This window comes from Apodemus sylvaticus, chromosome 1 (genome assembly GCF_947179515.1).
Source record: "Apodemus sylvaticus chromosome 1, mApoSyl1.1, whole genome shotgun sequence".
NCBI classification, from domain to species: domain Eukaryota; kingdom Metazoa; phylum Chordata; class Mammalia; order Rodentia; family Muridae; genus Apodemus; species Apodemus sylvaticus.
This window is the reverse complement of record NC_067472.1, coordinates 36,581,931-36,604,017: the sequence shown is the minus strand read 5'-3', so window position 1 is coordinate 36,604,017 and position 22,087 is coordinate 36,581,931. Positions and strand designations below refer to the sequence as shown.

General features: G+C 43.3%; 1 pseudogene; it reads right to left on the bottom strand.

Annotated features, from left to right (window-relative positions):
- Positions 1-14,782: 14,782 nt before the first annotated feature.
- LOC127677707 (60S ribosomal protein L35-like) lies at positions 14,783-15,140 on the bottom strand (annotated as a pseudogene).
- Between the last annotated feature and the right edge of the window lie 6,947 nt (positions 15,141-22,087).

Genomic DNA, 22,087 nt, shown 5'->3' with positions numbered 1-22,087 from the left:
TCTCTCTGGGGATTTTGTCTCCAACTCCTGTTCATTCAGCCCAAGGGCACAGCTTATTGACCTCCAACAGAGCCATGTAGGTAAGTTGGGCCAGGGAGTGCTCAGAACCTGGTGATCAGAAAGCACTGGCTAGTGAGCTCAAAATGAATGGATGGGTGAAGATCCAGGTCAAAGGTCAGGGGGACACTGTAGTGTCTGGGAATGGGAGAGCTCAGCCCTGAAGAGAGGCCTGGTGTGGCCTCCTCCTGCATGGCCGGGCAGATGGGTACAGAAGGTCCCTACTTTGGGCACACTTGGGGTGGAGAAGAGATTTTCTTGCTCCTGCGGAGTAGTGTGGAGTGGAGAAGGTGACACAGGGCATTTCAGAAGTTGTGCTAATACTGTGAAGACATGTTTGTCTTACTGGTTTTTAGATACTCATTCTAGAGAGTTTATATTCTTTTCTAATCAACAACTAACTGAAGCCAGCAGTAGACAGCCCAGTTGCCATCTGCAGTGGAGGGAGGGGATTCTCATTTCGTATTAGAAAAAGGAAGAGAGAATCTGTACTTAGTTACATCGTCTTCAAGACCTGTGCTCTTTAAATTAGGTAGGAGGCATTTTGGGTCACACATTGTTAAGCTCTTTGAGGTTTTTTTTTTTCTATAGAAGGAGGATCATGCTCACTTAACCTCCCAAGATGAGGTTGTGTATCTAATACTATAGCCTGCTAAAATGTAGCCACTCTCACAGGAGAGCCTTTGCTTTTTAAATGCTGTTTCCCTTTCAAATATTTGAAATTTACTAGTATATGAAGATGTCCACTCTTTTTCATTTTAATTTGTGATTCTGGGAAGGAAGAGGGGCTTTTCATTTTGATAGTACTCGACACCATCTATTTAATGTCCACAACAGTCCCAGGCTACAGAGTAGTTCTCCAAAGCAGGCTGGCTCCTCAGGTGTACACCGTGGCCTCAGGGGCACCGGTTCACCCTTGTGTGAAACCTCCCTGAGCTACACATAAGCTGGTATTGCATTTCCCAAGAACAGGGTTGGGCTGTACCCAGCATACCGAAGAGCCCGGAAAGGCTGGGCCGCAGCTGGAGTAAGCAACAGACCCAGATGAGGGTCTAACTTGGTTTAGGGGTCACAAGGGCTTAACACTCATCTGCTATTGCCTGAGGGGAATCTCAGCATCCTAAAACAGTAAGAATGAAAGCTGCCGTGTGGTAATTCTACCAGGAGATACCTAAAGCCAGCACTGCCATTTGCCTACAGCCAGACCAGGGATTGCTTGTCTCCAAGGTCAGGATGTGATACATGTCTTAGACTTGGTGTTAAAATAGGATATGTAAAACACAGCATTTTAAGTATGCTCTTCTTTAAGATCCCCCTTTCCCTTCCTAGAATCCCTGACTCCCTCGCAGCCTCCCTGGTCCGTTCTCCTTGCCCCTGTCCTCTCTGCTTCCAGCAGTTTTTCTGTATAGCAACTTCCGTCTCTGTACCTACAGTGCCTGTGTTGGGAGTGCGGTGGCAGCCTCTCCGCAGCGCCCACTAGGTGACGCCTGAGAATGGAGTGGGCTCTCCACCCTGTGAGCTGCTTTCTCCCTCCCCTCAGGCATCCTAAGATTGACAGGAGAGAAGTTTCCTCTCTCTCTTTTTTTTCTTTCCATAAGGGAGAAGGCATTGATGTTTCCGCTCAGTTGAATTATAAAAGCAGAAAACACTCCAAACCTCGCATAAGCCCAGCACTTTTAGATTTCTGGGTAGGATCCTCACAGGTGTACAACCCCTAACCCCCAATCCTGGTAAAACTGAACTTTCTGGAAAGAAGATTGGAGACAGGTGAGATCGCCTCTCATGCCCAGGTGGCTTATGACATTGAGTGCGGTTCAGAATCACCTGGGAGAGGTGGTGAGCGCACCCATTTCTGAGTTTTGCTCACACTTTCTGGATTAGGTAGTAGGAAGGGGGCTTTCTGTCTCTAAGCCTTTCTAACAAGGCTACTGTTCCTCTGGGAACCTCTCTTAAACAACAGCAACAACAACAACTCCCCAAATTACAGCCCCACAGTGTTCAGTTGTATGTGGAAGAGAGGAAACAGAGGCAGAGACCACGCTGTGATTGGTATAAACAGATTCCCTCTTTTTTTTTTTTTATTTTCTAAACTCTTTGTTTACATTCCAAAACGCTTTCCCCCTTCCCAGTTCCCCCCTCCCCATATGTCCCATAAGCCGCTGTAGCCAAAGGGACTTTACCTCTTTCTGATTAGGTTCTCCCAGCATTCTCCTCACTGGAAAGAATGGCATCAGCACGTTGTGCTTTTGTTAGATAAATGCAATAGCAATTCAGGGACAAATAACCAGGCAGCTGGCCCATTGCAGGAGATGCGTGGAGGTGATTTATTTAAATTTGGTTGATTGTTTTTCTAGTAGGGAAATAAAATGTTCTCCCTGTGTTGCAGGTGTTCAAGTGCCTTTTAAATGGCTGAGTACTTAAAGTGACAGTCAAGGTTAAGAAGGTTATGTGAATCTTATATCTATATCTATATCTATCTATCTATCTATCTATCTATCTATCTATCTATCTATCTATCTATCTATCTATCTATCTGTCTGTCTGCCTGTCAGAGCTTCCTGAATGTCCTAACATTTTAAAATGAAGAGACGGTGGGTATGCCACAGTGGGTATGCCATCTGTTTATAGAATTATTTCAGTTCCTCTCAACTTGCTTCCTAAATGTTAGCACTGTTCTGAGCCCTCTGTGTGACTTGGCCTCTTTCTGTAGCTTATTGGATGCTGACATCTTCCTCTTCAACTATCCTCACAACTAGACAGCTTTTGTGACGATCTCTGCATTGTATGTGAAAGCCGTGGTACAGGGGAGTTAATTGAAAGGCCGTTACTGTCTGGGTATCCAAACTGGAAACAGGAGGTCCTTCATTTTGAGTTTCTAGGCTGTCTCTAGTTCTCAGCCCTGCCCTTCACCCTTAACTCTATTAAAGAGACTCTCCCTCTAAGATTTTTGCAGTTGGATCCCATCCACACTGGTGACAGGGACCTCCTGAAGAGCTGGTATTCTTCCCACACTGAAATGCTCATTGAAGGCACAGCAGGCAGGCAGGCAGGAAGGCAGGGAGGCAGACATTTTCCATTCACAGAATGACTATGAAATCCCTTTCCATAAGAAGGTAAAGGTTTTGTTCTCTTCTGGTCCTAATCTCAGAACAATATACCTGCAATGCACCACCACCCACTGGAAAAAGATCACAGGGTGACTGACAAGGTGAGGTCTTTGTTTGGTTGTATTTCATATCTTTTCCTCTCCTGAATCCTCAACACTTTGGCTATAAATCACTAAAAGGTGGATGTTCTCGGAAATGAATTTTGCATGAAATGTCAACCAGAGTCTAGGGGACAGCTACAATATTTACGACTGGTTTATTTCTTAAGGGAGGTAAAAGAAAATGAGGCCAATGTAGTTTAGTTTAGTTCTCTGGGAGGGGGAGGGTTGGGAAGGGAAGGGAAAGTTGAAGGACAAATCTTTTACTCACAGTGTTTTCGTTCTGCTGTTTTTAGTGAAAATAAAAATTGTTATTCTCAAAGCTGAGGTGTTGGGAGCGTTTATCCATATGGGCAAAGCATGGGCTTTTAGAGGAGTTCAGGCAGCTGCACAAGGAGGGGGCAATAAACAAATCTGAAACCATGGGTTGTACTTGCTAAGCCAGGGTGATGGTTTTCGTGGTGATGTTGATGGTGGTGATAGTGATGGTGGTGATGGTGGTGGTGGTGGTGGTGATGGTGATAATGATGGTGGTGATAGTGGTGGTGATAGTGGTGGTGTTGGTGTTGGTGATAGTGGTGGTGATGGTGGTGGTGGTGATTGTGGTGGTGGTGATGGTGGTAGTGGTGGTGGTTGTGATGGTGATGGTGGTGATGGTGATGGTGATGATGGTGGTGATGGTGATGGTGATGGTGGTGGTGGTGATGGTGGTGATGGCGATGGTGGTGATGGTGCTGATGGTGGTGATGGCGATGGTGGTGATGGTGGTGATGGTGGTGATGGTGGTGATGGTGATAATGGTGGTGATGGTGATGGTGGTGGTGATGGTGGTAGTGGTGGTGGTTGTGATGGTGATGGTGATGATGGTGGTGATGGTGGTGATGGCGATGGTGGTGATGGTGCTGATGGTGGTGATGGCGATGGTGGTGATGGTGGTGATGGTGGTGATGGTGATGATGGTGGTGGTGGTGATTGTGGTGGTGGTGATGGTGGTAGTGGTGGTGGTTGTGATGGTGATGGTGGTGATGGTGGTGATGGTGGTGGTGGCGGTGATGGTGGTGGTGGTGATGGTGGTGGTGATGGTGGTGATGGTGATGGTGGTGGTGATGGTGATGGTGATGGTGGTGATGGTGGTGATGGTGGTGATGGTGGTGATGGTGATGATGGTGGTGGTGGTGGTGGTGATGGTGGTGATGGTGGTGGTGGTGATGGTGGTGGTGATGGTGGTGATGGTGATTGTGGTGGTGATGGTGGTGATGGTGATCATGGTGGTGGTTGTTTTACAAAGTCCTCTTTCTGAAGGACAGCTCTTACCTGGTCACAGCTCTTGGTAATTTTGGAGAGAATATTTCTGTTTATCTGGGGAGGAAGCGGTGCAGAAGTAAGGTAACATCCCGTTGTCCCTCATCACATCATCTGCCCGCCCTTTGGGGGTCTGATATTAAGTTAGGTTCCAACTCTTTCTGCCAGTGTTCTCGCTGTCTGTGCTCCCAGGCCCTGGGCCACTCTTACAGTTCCTGTTTCATTGGAACTTGACAATGGTTGTCCTGAATATTTTCTGTCCGTGAAACATTCTCTCCTGCTTTCTCTGCCCACGTGGCTCTTGTTACAAACAAACTTATTATTGAAATAAGCTACTATGGACAGTTCGAGGGTTCTTTTGATCTATAGGACCTGTACAGCCATCACTGCAATCTAAGGCTAGGGGATTTTTATCATCCAGGAAAGAAACTCCTCATGTATTAAAATTCCATATTGAGAGATACCATTGTCTAGATGGGTAGTTTTTCTATTTTTTTTTTTAAATTAAGATTTTAGCACAACAAGTAATGGGTCTCACCAAGGGATCGTCATATCTCACTGTAGGATCTTCATATACATTATGGTTTCACGGAGGGATCTTCATATGTAATACGGCTACTGCATTTTGTTCTCATCCTTTCCCCTCCCCCTCCAGCTGCCTCCCTTTCTTTACCCAGTTACTCTTGCCTTCTGCTTTCTTGTTTTCTTATCAGATGTATTCCGTTCTTGTATTCCCCACTTTTTAAAGCTCTCTTTCTCTCTTTCCACGATCACTTTCTAGTTTTGGGACTACCTCTCACATGTATAAACACATAAGTATGTACATGTGTATAATTGAAAATTCAGTTTTGCACGAATGTGGTATTTGTCTTCCTACATTTGGCTTATTTTACTTAACCTTAAGTCTTCTGGTTTCATCCAGTTTCTGCAAAGCTCATGGCTTCATTGTTCTTTCTGACTGCATAAAATTCTGTCTTGTGTACATAGTGCATCTTGTTTATGCATTCGTCTGTGGATGGACCTTTAGGCTGAATTTTGTGTCTCTATAGTAGTAAATATAGATGTGTAATAGTACTGTGCTCACTTTACTTACAGACTTTTGAGAATACAATATGCCTCCAAGGACTATAGCTGGTCCTATGAAGGTTCTGCCTTTAGCTTCTTCTCTTAAACGTCCATACTGGTTTCCATAGTGGCTGTACACATTTACATCCCACCAGTAGTGTACATCAGTCCACATGCCTGGAAACCTGACCTACATTGTTGTTGTTTGTTGAGGGGAGCAGTTCTAACTGGGGTGGGGTGGGGATCAAAAGTCAAGCAGTCTTAACCTGCATTTCCCTGAAGGCTAAGGATGTTGAACATATTTTCAAGTATTTATTGGTTATATTTGTTTTTCTCAGTTTGAGATTTGTCCATTTTCTTGTGTACTAATTTGTTAGTTTAATGATTTCATTGCTTTGATATTTTAATTTTCAGCTCTTTCTATATCCTAGATAATAATCTGGCCTGATGGACATTTGAAAAAAGATGTAGCCTATCTTGTCCCTCTGATAATTGTTTCCCTTGCCACACAGAGCTTCTAAATTCCATGTGGTTCCACTTGTCAATTCTTGAAAGCATTTTGTGTGTTGTTTGAAGTCATTTTTAGAAACTCCTCACGTATGTGTGCCTTTATTTTGAAATATTTTTCCTATGTTTTCTTTTAGCAGTTTTCAAGTTTTACATCTTAAAATAAGGCCTCTGGTCTGCTTTGATCTGATGTTGTGTAGGATGAGAGAGAGGACTCTGGATCCTTTTTTCTGTACACAGAAGTCTAGGTAGCCCAGCATCATTTGTTGAAAAGGCGGCCTTTGTCTTGTCTCTACTGAGTGTTCTTGACGCTTTTGTCAAGAATCATGTGTCAGCTACTCTATGGGCTCATTTCCCGGTCCCCTCTCCAGTTCCCCTGTTGTGTATGTCCATTTTGGTGCCAGACACGCTGATTTTGCCACTATACTTCTGTAATGCTGTGTGGGTCTGGGTATTTTCATATTGTCAGCATTTTTCTTTTTTTTATTTCTCTCTCTCTCTCTGCTTCGTAGAAATTTTAGGATTCCTTTTCTAGTTCTTCAAAGAATGGCATTGGGATTTGAGGATTGTGTTGAATCTACATCACTTTTGGTAACGTAGCCATTTTCACAAAGAGGCTCTTCCAATCTAGAATCTTCAGTATGCTAACATTTACATGGTGGCAATCTTTTACTTTGTTGTTTATGTTTATTCTTAGGGTTCTAATTTTTTGGGGTATGTTTCTTTTCTTGTCTTCATTGTTTGTACACTTGCTAATGGTAGACTAGGAGCTCCTTGTTTTTCTGCATTAATTTTATATCCTGCTACTTTGTAGAAAGGGTTTTCTGGTGGAGCATTATGCTCCCTTTTTATTCATATGCTCCATTTCCAGCAATGATTTTGCATCTTGTTTTCAAATATTAATTCCCATTTATGTATATAGGCATTGTGTCTGCATGTTATGCCTGTGAACCATGGGTATGCAGTCTGAAGAGACCAGACAAGAGAGCATATCTTCTGGATTTGAAATTACAGATAACTGCAAGTTCATCTTTTGTGGGTGCTGGGAACTGAACCGTAGTCCTCTGCAAGGACGGCAAGTCTTCTTAACCATGGAGTCATCTCTCCAACCTCTAATTTTGCCTCTTTAATTTAAAACCCTTTATTCCCCCTTTCTTGATCAGTTTGGCTAAAGGTTTGCCGATTTTTTTCTCTTTTAAAATATCCAAAATTGGTGCTTTTCTATTATTGGTAGCTATCGTCTGTTTTATTCCATTCCTAACCTAATGCTTGCTATTGTATTCATTTTATTAGATTTGGGTATAATTTCTCTGGTTTCTATTTTTTTCATTGTTGTTGGTTTTTTTGGATTTGGTTTTTTCAAGACAGGGTTTCTCTGTATAGCCCTGGTTGTCCTGGAACTCACTTTGTAGACCAGGCTGGCCTCGAACTCAGAAATCCACCTGCCTCTGCCTCCCAGAGTGCTGGGATTACAGGCGTGCACCACCACCGCCCGGCTGTCTGGTTTCTATTTGATTTGTAATCTTTCTCTTTTAAAATACCCTATATTAAAGTTATAGATGTCTGGCATCTAGTACATTTTGTTGTATTTTTGCTTTCATTCAGCTCAGATATTTTCTAACTTCTCAGTGATTCTGCTTTTGACCCATTGATTGGTTAGGAGTTGTACTTCTTTTTGGTCTCTGTGTGTGAATGTTTTGTGTTTTTAGGCTGCTGCTGTCTAATTTGATTCTCTGGTGACAATTCTATTGTACAGCTTTAGTCTTTTAATGTGTATTGAGACTTGTCTCATGGCTTACTCTAACTGTGCAGGACAATGCATAACGCTCCAATGTTGTGTATAGTGCTGGAGACACCTGGAGATGCTGTGGGTATGGTAGCTGTGTAGGATTTTTTAGGTCAGCTATTTCCACGTTGCTCTTCTGATTAATTGTCAAGTCTATTATCAAAAGTGTGGCACTGAATTTTGTAAATTATCTGTTTCTAGATTTGTTCCAATTTTTGGTTAATATTACTTAGGGTCTCCTTTTGGTGCATATGTAGAGTATGGCTAGGTCTTCCTAATGAATTTTTATCATTATAAAATATTGACTGTTTTAAAAGAAGTGTTTATTCTGACTCTCCTAGAGTTTCTATTTATCTGATATTTCTTTCCCCAATATCTCGCTTTCAGTCTGTGCATTTAAATGTAAAGGATATCTGTTATAGCTCTCATACAATTTTATCTTGATTGGTAATACATTGAAATGACATGTTCACATTTTGATTACTCTGTCACATCTAATTTTCCTTGTTGTTACCAATGTGGTTAGGCTTATAACTAAGCTTATGTTTTATTTTTCTCATGTCTTGTTTTTTTCCCTTAGTGTTGCTTTCTTTCTTTTGCTGTCCCACCAACAATGGGATTAATTAAATTCAGGGCTTTGTACATGCAAGTGTTTGACCTCTGAACTACATTCCCAGCCTCTATTTTATGTGTTTTTATTCCACTAAGTGGATTTTCCTGGTCTAAAATTTCAACTTTAATAACTTGTAGAGTATAGTCTACAATGGGCTATCCATTTGTCCTGTATTTATCTAAATTATCTAAATATACTTTATACTTACAAAACTCAATTCCAATAAAATATAGAAGCTATTCCTAGCACACTTCATTCCTCACTCTCTTTTTATGTTACAGTTATACATATGATATTCACGTGTATCAGCAACTCAATGGTTCACTTCTAAAGTATTATTTTGTATCATAGTCAGTCTTCAGAATATTGACAGAACTGAAAGATGAGCACACATACACATGCACACACACATACACATGCACACACACATACACATGCACACACACTTGCACACACACACATACACTGCCCTACTTGTTACACTTGTGCTCTTTTTAGTTCAAGCTCTCATCTCCTCGTCCTGCCTTCTCCCTCCTCCTGCCTTCTCCCTCCTCCTCCTGACTTTCTCCCTCCTCCTTCCTTTCTCCCTCCTCCTTCCTTCTCCCTCCTCCTCCCCATTCCCCACTCTTCATTTTTTATTCTTCCTTTTTTTCTGAATTCAAGTCGCCCTCTTGTGTTGTTTCTTCACCACAGTAGAGTTTTGATGACATTTCTGTTTCTGGATAACTTTATCATCTTCATCCTGATTCTCAGATTAAAAATTTCATAGATTGAGAACAACTTAAACTTGTTTTGGCAGTTGGCCAAGACCTCTAACTTTGACTTTGTAAATGTAGACATAAAAGACTCAAACAGTGATTCTTTATTAGATCCTTTATTATCAGTTTATAAAGGGAAGGACCTATTTAACCTATCTCTGAGCAGATATGAAATCTGTAACCCCAGAGAAAGAAAGGTTCTTCCTAGGAAAATGCAACATTATTAGAAGTGTGAGTTTTATAGAGGACTGGAAAGTGTATCTCTGATCAGCATTTGGGAACTTGGGTTGATGTAATGTCCTCTTCAGCAACTAATTCACTTAGGATATATTTTCTGTGAATCAGGAATTGCATTAAGTACTCTATGCTAATTCACTTGCTACCCCTGAGGCATATATATAATTATGAACATTATTTACAGTCAATACAATAGAGGCTCACAATGTTGAGTGCCTTGTCCACAGTGCCTCAGTGCCAGATGCAAGCTTCAGACATTAGAGTTCTGGCTCAAGCAGCTCCATCCTAATTGGCTGAAGTCTTCTATGCAGACTGACTAACTGTGGTTCTAGACTTTGATGGGCTATTAAAAGTTAACTCCCATCAAGACCTCACTTTGGCAGGAACAGTGGGAAAATAATTTTGTTGATGTGTTCCAGAAAAAGAAACCAAACCAAATCAAACCAAACCAAACAACCCAAAACAAATGTCTATCAAAGAATGGTAATGGCCACATATGTGCATCAAATCAGGGATGATACATACTGTTTGGACAGAGCTAATACAATAGGCTGGGTTTATTATTCAATTATCTGTTAAAGAGTTTGGATATAATTTTTGACTTTTGTCCTGAAAATAACTGACTGCTATCTTTTTGAAATCTATTTGCTTGCTAATTTTCATTTAGATTGACACACAATAATAATTTGTGAATATTTATGGACTTCCATGTGTTAATTCAGCACAGGTATACAATGTATAGATAGTATCAGAGTCATTAACATTTTCATTTCCTTATTGTTTCTTGATATTTGGGATCTTTTGAATTCCTCTCTTCCAGTTCTATATAAAGTGTGTGCAACAGGTTGTTCTGAACTTTGATGGCCCTGTTGTGCTATAGAGGCCTGAAACTTACTCCTCCTCTGCCTCTCAGATCCCAATGCCTGACCTCCCACCTCCCTCCTTCCCTGCTCCCTGGTCCTTCTAATCCCTAGTAGCTACTCCTCCTCTTTTCTTTTAGGCCAGTGGTTTAAGGTTCCACATGTAAGGGAGACCATGCAGTATCTCTCTCTCTCTGATTTCACAGAACAACATGAAGGGATCACTGTTTTATTATTCAGCATCCTTACTAGCCACCTCTAATTTTCTTTCTTTTTTATTAGATATTTTCTTTATTTACATTTCAAATGTTATCCCCTTTCCTTGTTTCTCCTCCCGAAAACCCCCTATCTCTTCCTCCCCTCCCTGCTCACTAACCCACTCACTCCTGCTTCCCTGTCCTGGCATTCCCCTATACTGGGTCATCGAGCCTTCACAGGACCAATCTAATTTTCATCAGATTTTCATTTTCATGGCTTTCCTGGAGTATTTTAGTAGTCTGCTAACTGGCATCCTTACCTCTAGCCTTGCTTTTCCTCGAATTCATCCTGTGCATGAATTTTTTTTAAATGGATCTCAGACTATCAGAACTCTTATTAGTGCTTTCATTTACTTAAAATTTTTTAATAAGATTTTTTTATTGACTCTTACTAAATTTCTTTTTGCTCTACCAGCACAAAAGAATCCAGGTATGTGGATGTGTCCTGTTTTCCACATAGTCATTTTTATTTCATTTGTGGGTTTGTTTTTTATTCAGTTCAGTTTCTCTCTTTTAAATTTAATATAATTATATTATTTTTACCTTTACCTTTCCTCTTTCTAACAAGGTCCCTCTTTCTCTAATGCTCTGAAAGTATTTCTAAATTAAATGGCTGTATGGTGTTCTTTTTTTTTGTTGCTGGGGGTTAAACCCAAATGAAAACTGATTCCAGAGAAGCACAGGAAATTTTAATTTGACGGGAAAAACATTGATAAGACTGACTTGAACACACATGGTATATACACACTTACTGATAAGTGGATATTAGCCCAGAAGCATGGAATACCCAAGACACAGTTCACATATCAAAAGATGCCCAAGAAGAAGGAAGAACAAAGCATGGATACTCGGGACCTTTGTAGAAAGGGGAACAAAATACCCACAGAAGGAAATACAGACACAAAGGGTGGAGCAGAGTCTGAGGGAAAGACCATGCAAAGACTACCCCACCCAGGGATCCACCCCATACACAGTTACAAAACCCAGACACTATTGTCGATGCCCACAAGTGCTTGTTGCCTGGAGCCAGATATAGCTGTCACCTGGGAGGCTCTGCCAGTGCATGACAAATACAGAGGGGGACACTCTCAGCCAGCCATTGAACTGAGCACAGGGTCCCCAATGGATGAGCTAGAGAAAGGACCCAAGGAGCTGAAGGAGTTTGCAGTGCCACAGGAGGAACAACAATATGAGTCACCAAATACTCCCAGAGCTCCCAGGGACAAAATAATCAAAGAGTACACATGGAGATACCCATGACTCCAGACTCATAGGCAGCAAAGAATGGTCTTGTTAGACACCAAAGAGAGAAGAAGCCCTTGGTCCTGGAAAGACTTGATGCCCTAGTGTAGAGGAATACCAGGACAGGGAAGTGGGGAGGGTTGATTGGGGAAGGGGAAATGGCTTATGGGATTTTTGGGGGAGGGAGGAACCAGGAAAGGGGACAACATTTGAAATGTAAATAAAGAATATATTTAATAAAAAAAGAGACTGACTTGCAGCAAAGACAGAAGAGGGACAAACTCTTGTCCCTCTGTGCAAGCTGCTGGGAGCATGGGGGCGGGCGGGGCAAGTGAGGAGAAGCAAGGCCCTATGGGGGTGGGGGGTAGGGAGGTGGGGGTGGGGGAGGGGCACCTAGACAAATTGTTGTCTGGAAGCTCTGCAGAAAGAACTATCACTTTGAGAGGTCAGGAGGCCTTGGGGTTGTTTGTGGAGAAGGAACAATGAACACTCTCTTTGACTGGAATAAGGTGTCATGTGGGATCAAGATGGAAGCAGGGGTTGGAATTATAGGCCTCTGAGAACAGTGCCTTACCCTGGGAGTAAATAAGAGCCAGAGGTGGATTGGAAGCTGAGTGCTTGCGGGTCAGATGAACACCCCAGGGCTGACTTTTTGCTTGTGATGTCCGTCGGCAATCAAGGGAAGCTTCATCCCTGGCCCTTGAGATACTTTTATGGGGTTGCCAAATGATCTGAGTTTGCTCTTCCAGGAGTCAAAGCTAAACCTCTAAAGCCCTGAAGATGGAGGCGTTTCATAGGATGAGATACCCAATACCTGCTGGCATGGGTCCATATTTTACCGTCCTGATGTGGAGCTGAGGCTGAGAGACACAAGTGAAAATTGAATGTTCTAATGAATCCATGGATCAATTTGTTGAAGGGTGACATTTTTCTCCTTCATGAGCTAATGGTATATTCCTTTAAAAATTAGCAACTTTACCTAGAGGTTTTTTTTTTTAGTGCCTCAGAAGATGCTCACATTTATTTGGTCAGAGTGACAAAAGATGGGCTTTCTAATCAGAATGCGGTGACACCTTAAAAGGCTCCTATTGTTATATTTAAACTCGCACGTCAAAAATTATTCTCGGCACACAATTTGTTCTCTATTCAGTGTTACTGTGAAGCAATGTTGATAGAGAATGAGATAGCACTTTCAAGTTCTAAATTATAATTGTTGGACAAGAATCTTGACAATTGTCAGACAAATCTCTTCTGATTGGTGCTGCATTGATGCAGGCTGACAACATAAGCCCATGCTGCAAGATTCCATCCATCACCTGCCACGGGAGGCATTTCATCTCAAGCTTTATGAGCAGGGAATCCATTTACATTCATGTTTCAAAGTGAGTTTTCCAAAGAGTGTTGAGTTCTTCAATTTACCACCTACCTCTTCCCGAGGAGGAATCACCTCAGGCCATGACGAAGTTAAAGAAGCAGTGACACATTTCTAACATGTCCTTGCTTTCCCTCAGCACCACACACACCCATGTCTTTCAAATCTGGTCTTGGCATTGTGTGCTTTATCTCAGAATCCTCATCACCTGTAGAGCAACAGGGCTGAGAAAAAAAAAGTCTTTACAGCCTGCTTCTCAGTAGAATAATAGTTTTTCTCTTATCCAGTCCTTAGTTTCCCAATCATGATGGAGTAAGAACGGGCACCTCCATGTGCCACCTTAGAGATCCTGACCCCAGAACAAACAAGTTAGTCCACAGGGAGTAGCTTTATGCAGCAGAATATAACCAGAGCAGTTACCATGACTGTGATTGACACGTGGCCAGTCATAAGGTTTTAATAACTGAATTATTAAAATTCAGTGTCCTTGTCTTTGAGGATGATGAGACTCATGTTAGTAGTCAGGTAACTGTCTATGATCTGCTATACATACATGTTCTTGTATACATTATATATAAATATGTGTACCTGTATGCACACTTGATTCTTGTTATTACAGTACATCTGAGAAGGTTTCTAAAAACACTCAGTCATCAAATGTTGAAGAATTGTTTCAGTCCTGGAGAGATGATGGATCACCAGTTAACAGTGCTCGCTGCTCTTGCAAATGGACATTTTCACCAACCAATCTTGTTTTGGTTTCTGTTGAAAGACACCTTAGTGCATATTATTGATCCACTGGCATCGAACTCACTGTCAACAGTATGTGAACTCATACAGGCTAAAGTTTTCCAACACTTGGCCAAGCATATATAGATGGACCTTTGCCTTTCTTGTGGTTAAGAACTGTAGACAACTTTTCAGCTAAACCCTCAACAAAAACAGAAGCTACTTGTTTTTAGCATAAAGGCTAAGTAAGAAAGGTAGCATGTGTCCTTGCTTGAGTTGAAGAGGACTTGTCTTTTGTATGACTCATGTGGTCACTACTTGGAATCCCTTCAGATAATTACTATTAATGTTGATTGTCACCTGGATTTGACTGAGAAATGGTTGCCCCAGGGATTAGAACACCAACTTCTGGGTGTGTCTGTCAAGCTATCTCCAGAGATGATTGGCACTGGGGCAGCAACTGAAGAGGAAGACTCACCCTGAAAGTGGGCAACTGTCCAGTAGCTTGGAAGCCCAGAAAAGATAAAAAACAAAGGAAGGGGTCTCAGTGCAGGTGCATGCTCTGCTGCCTCTCTGCTTCTTGGATGCTGTGGGTGAGCTGTTCTCCCTGCCTTTCCCTTCAGACAATATTTTGCCCCGTGACAGTCCCCTAAACACAGGGCCAAGTGACCATAGATGAAACTTGCGCATGGTCAAATCAGTATTTCTTCCTTTTAGCTGATTTTCTTAGGTCCTTATTTTATTTTATTTTATTTTTGCCAGTCAGTCTTGCACTTAATTGTCGTTGTCGTCTCAGGCCTGGACTGCATCCTTGTGCAGTGGGTACAGTGCTCCTTCTGCTGCTGCTTCTTGGTTTTCATTTTCTCTTTGTGCTTGGTGAGCCGGAGGTGTACGGCTCTAGTCTTCTTGGGTCGCAGGTCCAGTGGCTTGTACTTCTTGCCCTTGTGGAATTTCCTGAGGTTTTCTCTTTGAGTCTGGTTAATGACAGTGAGGACTCAACGATGGATTCGAGTAAGACTCATCTTGGAGAGCTTGGACTCGGCACTTTGGTGATGCGAAGCTGGGACAGTTCCACCTTCAGATCGTCCAGTTGTTTCAACGGCTCCTCCTCCTTCTTGCCACTCAGGTCCTGAGCCTTAATCTTGGCCATTGCTGTGTTGTTCACAGCTGAGCTTCTTAGGTCCTTATTACATAAAAAGAAACGGACACAACTGTCAACACACCCATGGTTGTGGCCACAGAGACATTTTAAAGAGAGGAGGCATTTGCAGATGTGGAGTCTGCCAATAGCGAGCTCTGACTAGATGTCTAATCTTATTCACTGCTCTGTAGCTAAGATGAAGTAGACCCTAGTGTTTCCTTGTAACACTTACCCCATGGGCATGCTTTACGTTTTTGATATTTTCCTTTAACTTGTTATTTTCTTCTAATGTTTTGGATGTTAAACGAGATCACGTGTGTAACAGAACATGATCAGAAGTGTCCAAAGCACGAATTCTCCATATCTAGCTAGTAATGTGCTTTCCTGAGGATATTAGCTAGTATTAAAGCGAGCCGGTATTAGCTCAATATTTAATTATATGAAGTTGGAAGACAAAAGAAGTAGGTAGAATACCAAATTAAAATTATTTTTCCTGTTATTTGGGGAGTCGTAAAAAGCATAATTAACACACACATTACACACACACACACACACACACACACACATACACACACACACTCGTATATGTCCCAGAGATATTTGTAGGTCATAGTACGGATGTTAAGAGGCAGAGCGTGCCGCATGTAGCAGAGGGCTGCCTTGTCCTGCCCTAGCAGAAGAAGATGAGCCTAATCCTGCAGAGACTTGATGCACCAGGGTGGGGGGATAGTCAGGGGTGCCCTACCATCTCAGATGCAAAGGGGAGAAGGAATGGGTGAGGGAGTGGGTGAGGGAGGTACCAGGAGGGAGTGTCAGCATTTAGGATGTAAGTAAATAATAAAATAAACTCATAATTAGAGAGAGAGAGAGAGAGAGAGAGAGAGAGAGAGAGAGAGAGAGAGAGAGAGCAGCCAGTAGTTACTGTGCATGCTGGATGCTGTTCTCAATGCCAGATACATGTTTATTCTCTCTTCCTGCAGCCCACCTATGGGAGAAAAGGAGTCTTGGCGTCTAGCTATAGTCTCCTGTTTTCCCTCACGGTTTAGGGTGGCCTTCAGTGGTCAGTTAAAACAATTAGATTGCTGTTTGTTTGTTTATTTGGTGTGTGTATCATGCCAGGCATGGTGTGTGTCACAGTGTACACACATGGAGGTCAGGGGACACCTCGCAGGAGTCAGTTCTCTACTCCTCTCATGTAGGTCCTGGGGATTGAACTCAGGTAACCAGGCTTGGTGGCAAGTGTCTTTACCTGCCAATCCATCTTGACAGCCTAGCCCAAAAATCAGGTTTTAACAAGCAGAGGAAGAGGTTATTAGTCACTGACAATGAAACATGCTGAACCAGACAGAAGATATTTCTCAGTCTCCACGCTCCTTTCCCAAGAGCTAAAGCTGATGAGAGTTTTCTTCATGCTGCAGAAAGGCTATTCCCATAATTAATTTCCTAATATTAAGAAAAAGGATGCAGTGTAGGAGGGAGTTCAGTCAGATGGGAAGAAATAGAAAGCTTCCCTAGTCTCTTGTGGGAAGGACCAGAGAGTCAGAGGCAAAAGCCGAGAAATATTGGTTACTTGGTTATGACTGTGTTCCCATTCCCCTGATACCTATTAAGGCCCAGGTCCTAAGGAAAGAGCAGAGTAGATGCCTTAAGAGGAAAGTAGAAAACAGATGGAGTTTTCCAGGAAACAGGCCAGTGGGATCCCCTGTGTGTCAGAGGATGTTGCTGCTCTTATGTGGTCAGGCAGAGGGGAGGACCTGAGTCCAGCCTGCTGCATGCAGTTCTGCAGGATATATCCTGAGCTTCTTTGGAGATCAGCATTCACAGAAATTCCGGGGGGTTCTCTGTCCACTCTAGTTGCTGTCTGTGGCAGCCCCCACCTTCTTTGGCTTTCTAGTCTGTTTTGGCTCATGTGTGGTATGCAGAGAGTCACATTCCTTGTGGTGACATCTTTAGTATTTGGGCTGTTTAGTGGCTAGCACTCTCGGTGTGGGTGTTCCAAGCTTGTGAGGACCGAAACTAAGGGCTCCATGATAGCTTCCTAGACTTCGAATCACACGGGAACTGTATGCAGACCTCAGAGGCTGGCTATATGAGGGGTCAGGAGGAGGTCTAGTTCACTGGAAAGGACCTGCCAGGGCTCGTGCTGGGAGAAGAAAATCTCAATTAATTGGTCATGGCTTCTATTGACAGAAATCCTGAATGTGAACCACATTCACAGTGGCCACATCAATACTACCCTGTTTTACAAGAGTCAGAAGACTCAGAAATGAGGACTGAGTCTGTGTTGGAGACATGACAATAAGAAACCATCTGCCTTATTTCTCCTTTCTTATAGGGCCGTAGGAAAGACATATTGAAGTAAATAAATGCAGATAAAATGTAATAATCTATTAGAAGCTTGTCCAAGACAACACGGAAGAGATCAGTCAGGGCCCAGGGAGGAACACGAAGGGATCCGCAGGAGAGGCGATGCCATCCTGGGTGTGTGGGGAGTTTGAGAGGTTACCTAGGTGGGCAGGCATGTTGTAGAGGACAGAGGAACCAGCATATACCAACCCCCAGGGGCGCGGAGGAGTCTGGGCTTTGAGCACTAAGCGGGAGATGGGACTGAGGCACAGTGAAGTGCTGGAGCTTCAAGGTGCTGTCCTCACAGCTAGGCAAGCCTTAGAAGTTTTACCCTGGTATTGACATTTGTGATATAGTTAGAGGGAAGATGGGCTGTGTGTGTGTGTGTGTGTGTGTGTGTAAGAGAGAGAGACTAAGAGAGATTAAGAGAGACATATACACATACACACAGAGAGAGACAGAGAAAGACAGAGAGAGAGAGAGAGAGAGAGAGACAGAGAGAGAGAGAGAGAGACAGAGAGACAGGGCTCAAAATGACCTCCCTCCCTGGAGGCAGATCTTGACTACCTACTTTCCTGCTGTCTTTCTACCTTCCCTTTACATACAGGAACAGTGTTGATCTTTGCTCCTGTGGGTGTCTGAGAATGTGCTTGAGTAGGGCTGGGAAGGATGGTGTGAGCCCTGCAGATGTCAGGGTGGGTGTGGCCCTGCTATTCCTGTCCCCAGCTGGTAGCACACTGGTACATTCTGCAGGTGACTTGGTGACTGACGGTCACTCTTGATTGGCACTCCCACTGTGCCTGGTGGCAGGAGCATTAGGGGACACAGATCTTCCACGGACTGGGGTAGCAGGTTGTGGGAAGAAGGGCAGGCTTGCTGCGGAGGGCCTGGCTGGTCGGCAGAGTTGCCCATGCCAAGCGGAACCTTTAAGGGTTAGAACTCTGACCGAGGGTGTCCCTGTGCTGAGGGAGTTCAGCAGATAAGGAATTCCATGCCAGGTTAAGTAGAAGGCTGGGAAGTATTTTGATTTCCTCCCTCTTCTCTGCCCACCACGGCATTTTCCTTTTTCATTTTGTAACCTGTCCTGAGTGTGGGGGCGAGGGTGAGTGAGGGACGGAAGGACTGAGTGGGAAGCCAGATGCCGGGCTACGGCGTCTTTCCATGCCTCATTTGTGTAACTTTCAGTTAGCTCCTGATTGACACACGAGGCTCAGATCATGACTCCATTTCGTCTGAAACATTAGTCAGGGAGCCAGCCCGTTCAGACTCCAGCACCAGGATTTGCCCCGCTGCTAATCCAGAGGCACCTGCCCTTTCATAATTCTCCATAGCTAGAGACATGTAAAAACCTTGCAAGGTTTGTACAGGGAAAGGAGAATGGCTGATTTATCACTCCAGAAAGTGTTAAATGGTACCTCAGTGGCCAAGAGAGCTAATGCATCGTCCAAAGCAGGTAATTTACTAGCCAGTGACTGAGAAAAGAATAGAGGACCAAAAGGTTGTAGTGTGGGGGAAGGAAGGGGTCCCTGGAAATTATAAAGCCTGGATCTTTTTATTTCTTCCTCACCATACATCCCAGGTTTTCTTGAAAATAGAAACACACACACACACACACACACACACACACACACACACACACACGAGAGAGAGAGAGAGAGAGAGAGAGAGAGAGAGAGAGAGAGAGAGAGAGAGAGAGAGAGAGAGTCAGGTCCCCAGTGGGTGGGGGAATCTGACTGGAATCTGGGCGTGTCTGAGCCCAGCTCTTACCTGGGGATATGATTATAGCTCAGGAGGTGAAGCGACTCCCTCACAGGTGCAATGTCCTCCTTCCAGGGCTGGGCCTGACCTAGGTTCTCTGATCACATGGCTAATGCCTGTTTAATCCCTCTCCTTTTCCTTATATCCTGTAGCAAAGAGTTCAGCTGGCATTTGCATGGCGCGGTGCTTCTGTGGAGTGATGGTTTTTATCATTTCCCCGGGCAAGATATGTCAACAAACTAATATCTGTGCTGATTCTTGTTTTATTTTTTTTTGAGGTTAAATTTATTATGAGGTATGTAAAATTGGCCTCCGCCGGGAGGCCTTCCTGAACACAGCCCATAAGAAAACAGGGCTATCTGTCTTTGAGCAAGTGTGACTGTCTTCCTTTTGCTGAGTCAGCAGCAACGGACACAAGCCTCTTCGCTTTTATTTGTTTTGAAGTTGGATTGCCAAGGGCTTGCAGGTGTGCTCAGCATGGGAGCTGAGAGATCCCATGGCTTTCCGGAATAGCAGTGCAAAGAAGACAGTGGTCTAGTAGAATCCCATCCCCCAAACTGAGTCTTTATTCTAATCCAGGTTAGTTTAATGTCCTGTTTAGCATTGGTGTCCTCCGATTAAGTCAACGATCAGAGAGTTATGGGAACAGCTTCAGACATCCCAATTACAGAGAATGGATGTGTTACAGTGGCTCAGCGTGCCGGACAGGTGCTGAAAATAAGCGGGATGGCTTATTTTCCCTGAAAGAATCGTATTTGTGTTGGTAGGCCAATTTATCCAGAACAGAAGCAGAAAACACTCTTGTTGTTAGCCTTACTTCTGAGATGCTTCTTTGAAACACTTGTGCCTGGCTTGGTACTTAGTGTTGGCTAGTTCCAGTCCTAGCTCCCCTCAGCCCTTTTCTGATTGCTGATGTACTTTTGGTTTCAGGAGTCAGGGGCAGAGGACTGAGGTGTATATTTTGTATATCAAAGCAGACCTGGCCGCCAGGATCTCCCAGCATCCCTCAATCCCTATCTTGCATACCTTGCTTCCAACCCTGAACTTTTCAGCCCTTCCCCCAGAGGCTCTTCCCTATATAATCCAGACATTTTGGTCTCTTCACCTCTGTCTCTGTCTCTGTCTCTGTCTCTGTCTCTCTCCCTCTCCTTCTCCCTCCACCTCCCTCTCTCTCTGTGGAATGTTCTTTCTTTCTCTCTCCCCCCCCTCCCTCCCTTCCCATGATGACTTCTCTGGCCTCCTTCGTTGGGGCCAATGAACTTGCCCACTTCCTAGGAAACCTGCGTTTAATATGATCTAATCTGGGTTGAATTGGCTTATTTCACCAGCAGAGAAATAATTTGTCTTGTGTCGATTTAGTATTCCATGTTCTAAGGAGAACTGTGAAATGTTATAATGTGAGGAGGAGACTTTGGATCCTGGAAATCAGGTTTCTTGTTGCGTAGACAATGAATCTGGGAGCTAGGATTTAGTCACTTATTCCAGGCGACCCCAGAGAGTTAGGAACAGGCTTGGGAGCAAATGCCGTGTTTTCTTGCATTGTGCCCTGGCTACCTGCAAACAAGCTTGCAACATAAATTATATCAGGAGAAACTCGTAAGAGTAGACAGGGCTTTCAGGAATGGAAGGCCATGTGATGTAGGAAAGCTGTTTCTAATCATCTTGTGTGAGCTCTGATACCTTGTAACCCACTGCCCTTCAGTCCATGTTAGAGGATGGCTATGGATGTGAAATGGGCTGACAACCAGATTTCTCAGTTCTTCAGTTAACATGGAGGACAATTACCAACCCGAAGCAGGACCTTCTCTTAGTCCATGTTACCCCAGTGTTTCCTGTGCTTTTCTGTACAGGAAGCTCCTCAGAGGCTTAGACACTGTAAGTTATTTTTATCAGTCGTTGTTCATACTATATGTAGTTTGTTATTGTAAGAAAAAGAACCTTTTTATTTATATAAAAGGGGGAAATGTAGGAGGTTGGTCTGATGTTACCATGTATACAAATGCTAAATACTTGCCTCCAAGATCTTGTAGTCCGCCCCCCCCCCCAAGGAGATCCTCAAATATACTAAGTGATGCTATATAACCTTGATCCCCAAACTAATTGGTCAATAAAAGGCTGAAGCCTGTGATTGGGCAGTAGATAGAAGCAGGCTGGTTTTCAGTTATCTCACTAGGGGTGACAGGGAGAGATAGGAGAAGAAGAAACGAGAACCAGAAAAGAGAGGAGATAGACCATAAGCATGTGACCAGGAGAAACAGCAAAGTAACAAGGGCTGGGGTGCGAGTTACAGCAGCTCCAAAACATGCCCAATCTAGGCTTACAGTTTGTAAACAAAAAATCTGGACTGTGTGTCTTTTATATGGGCTAGCAAGAACTTTTAATTCAACTTACACTTCTGGGCCTGAGTTTCTCATCAAACAAGGAAATTAGACTAGCAGTTTTCTTTCCAGTGCTAACAGTGTATGGGCAAAACAAAACAAAACCAACAAGCAAAAACCAAAAGCATAGACTCTTCAATAATAGGAATTTTTATTAAGACATTGGATGTGTGTGTGTGTGTGTGTGTGCGCACACACACACACACACATGCGCGCGTGCACATGTGTGCATGCATACTTGGCTTGGTCTAAGACATAATATATGAAAGGTGGTTTTATAGTTTTGAAAATCAGATGCATATGGTCTAAACGACTGCTCGATCGTAAATGGATTCACTATTTCTCCTTTGGTCTACTGGACAACAGTAACAATAACCACTATAAAATCAGAAGCTTTTTAGTGGTTTATAGAGGAAAAAACCCCTAAAATTTATTCTCAGTTAAATTAAAATGAAATCTGAGGAAAGCATTTGT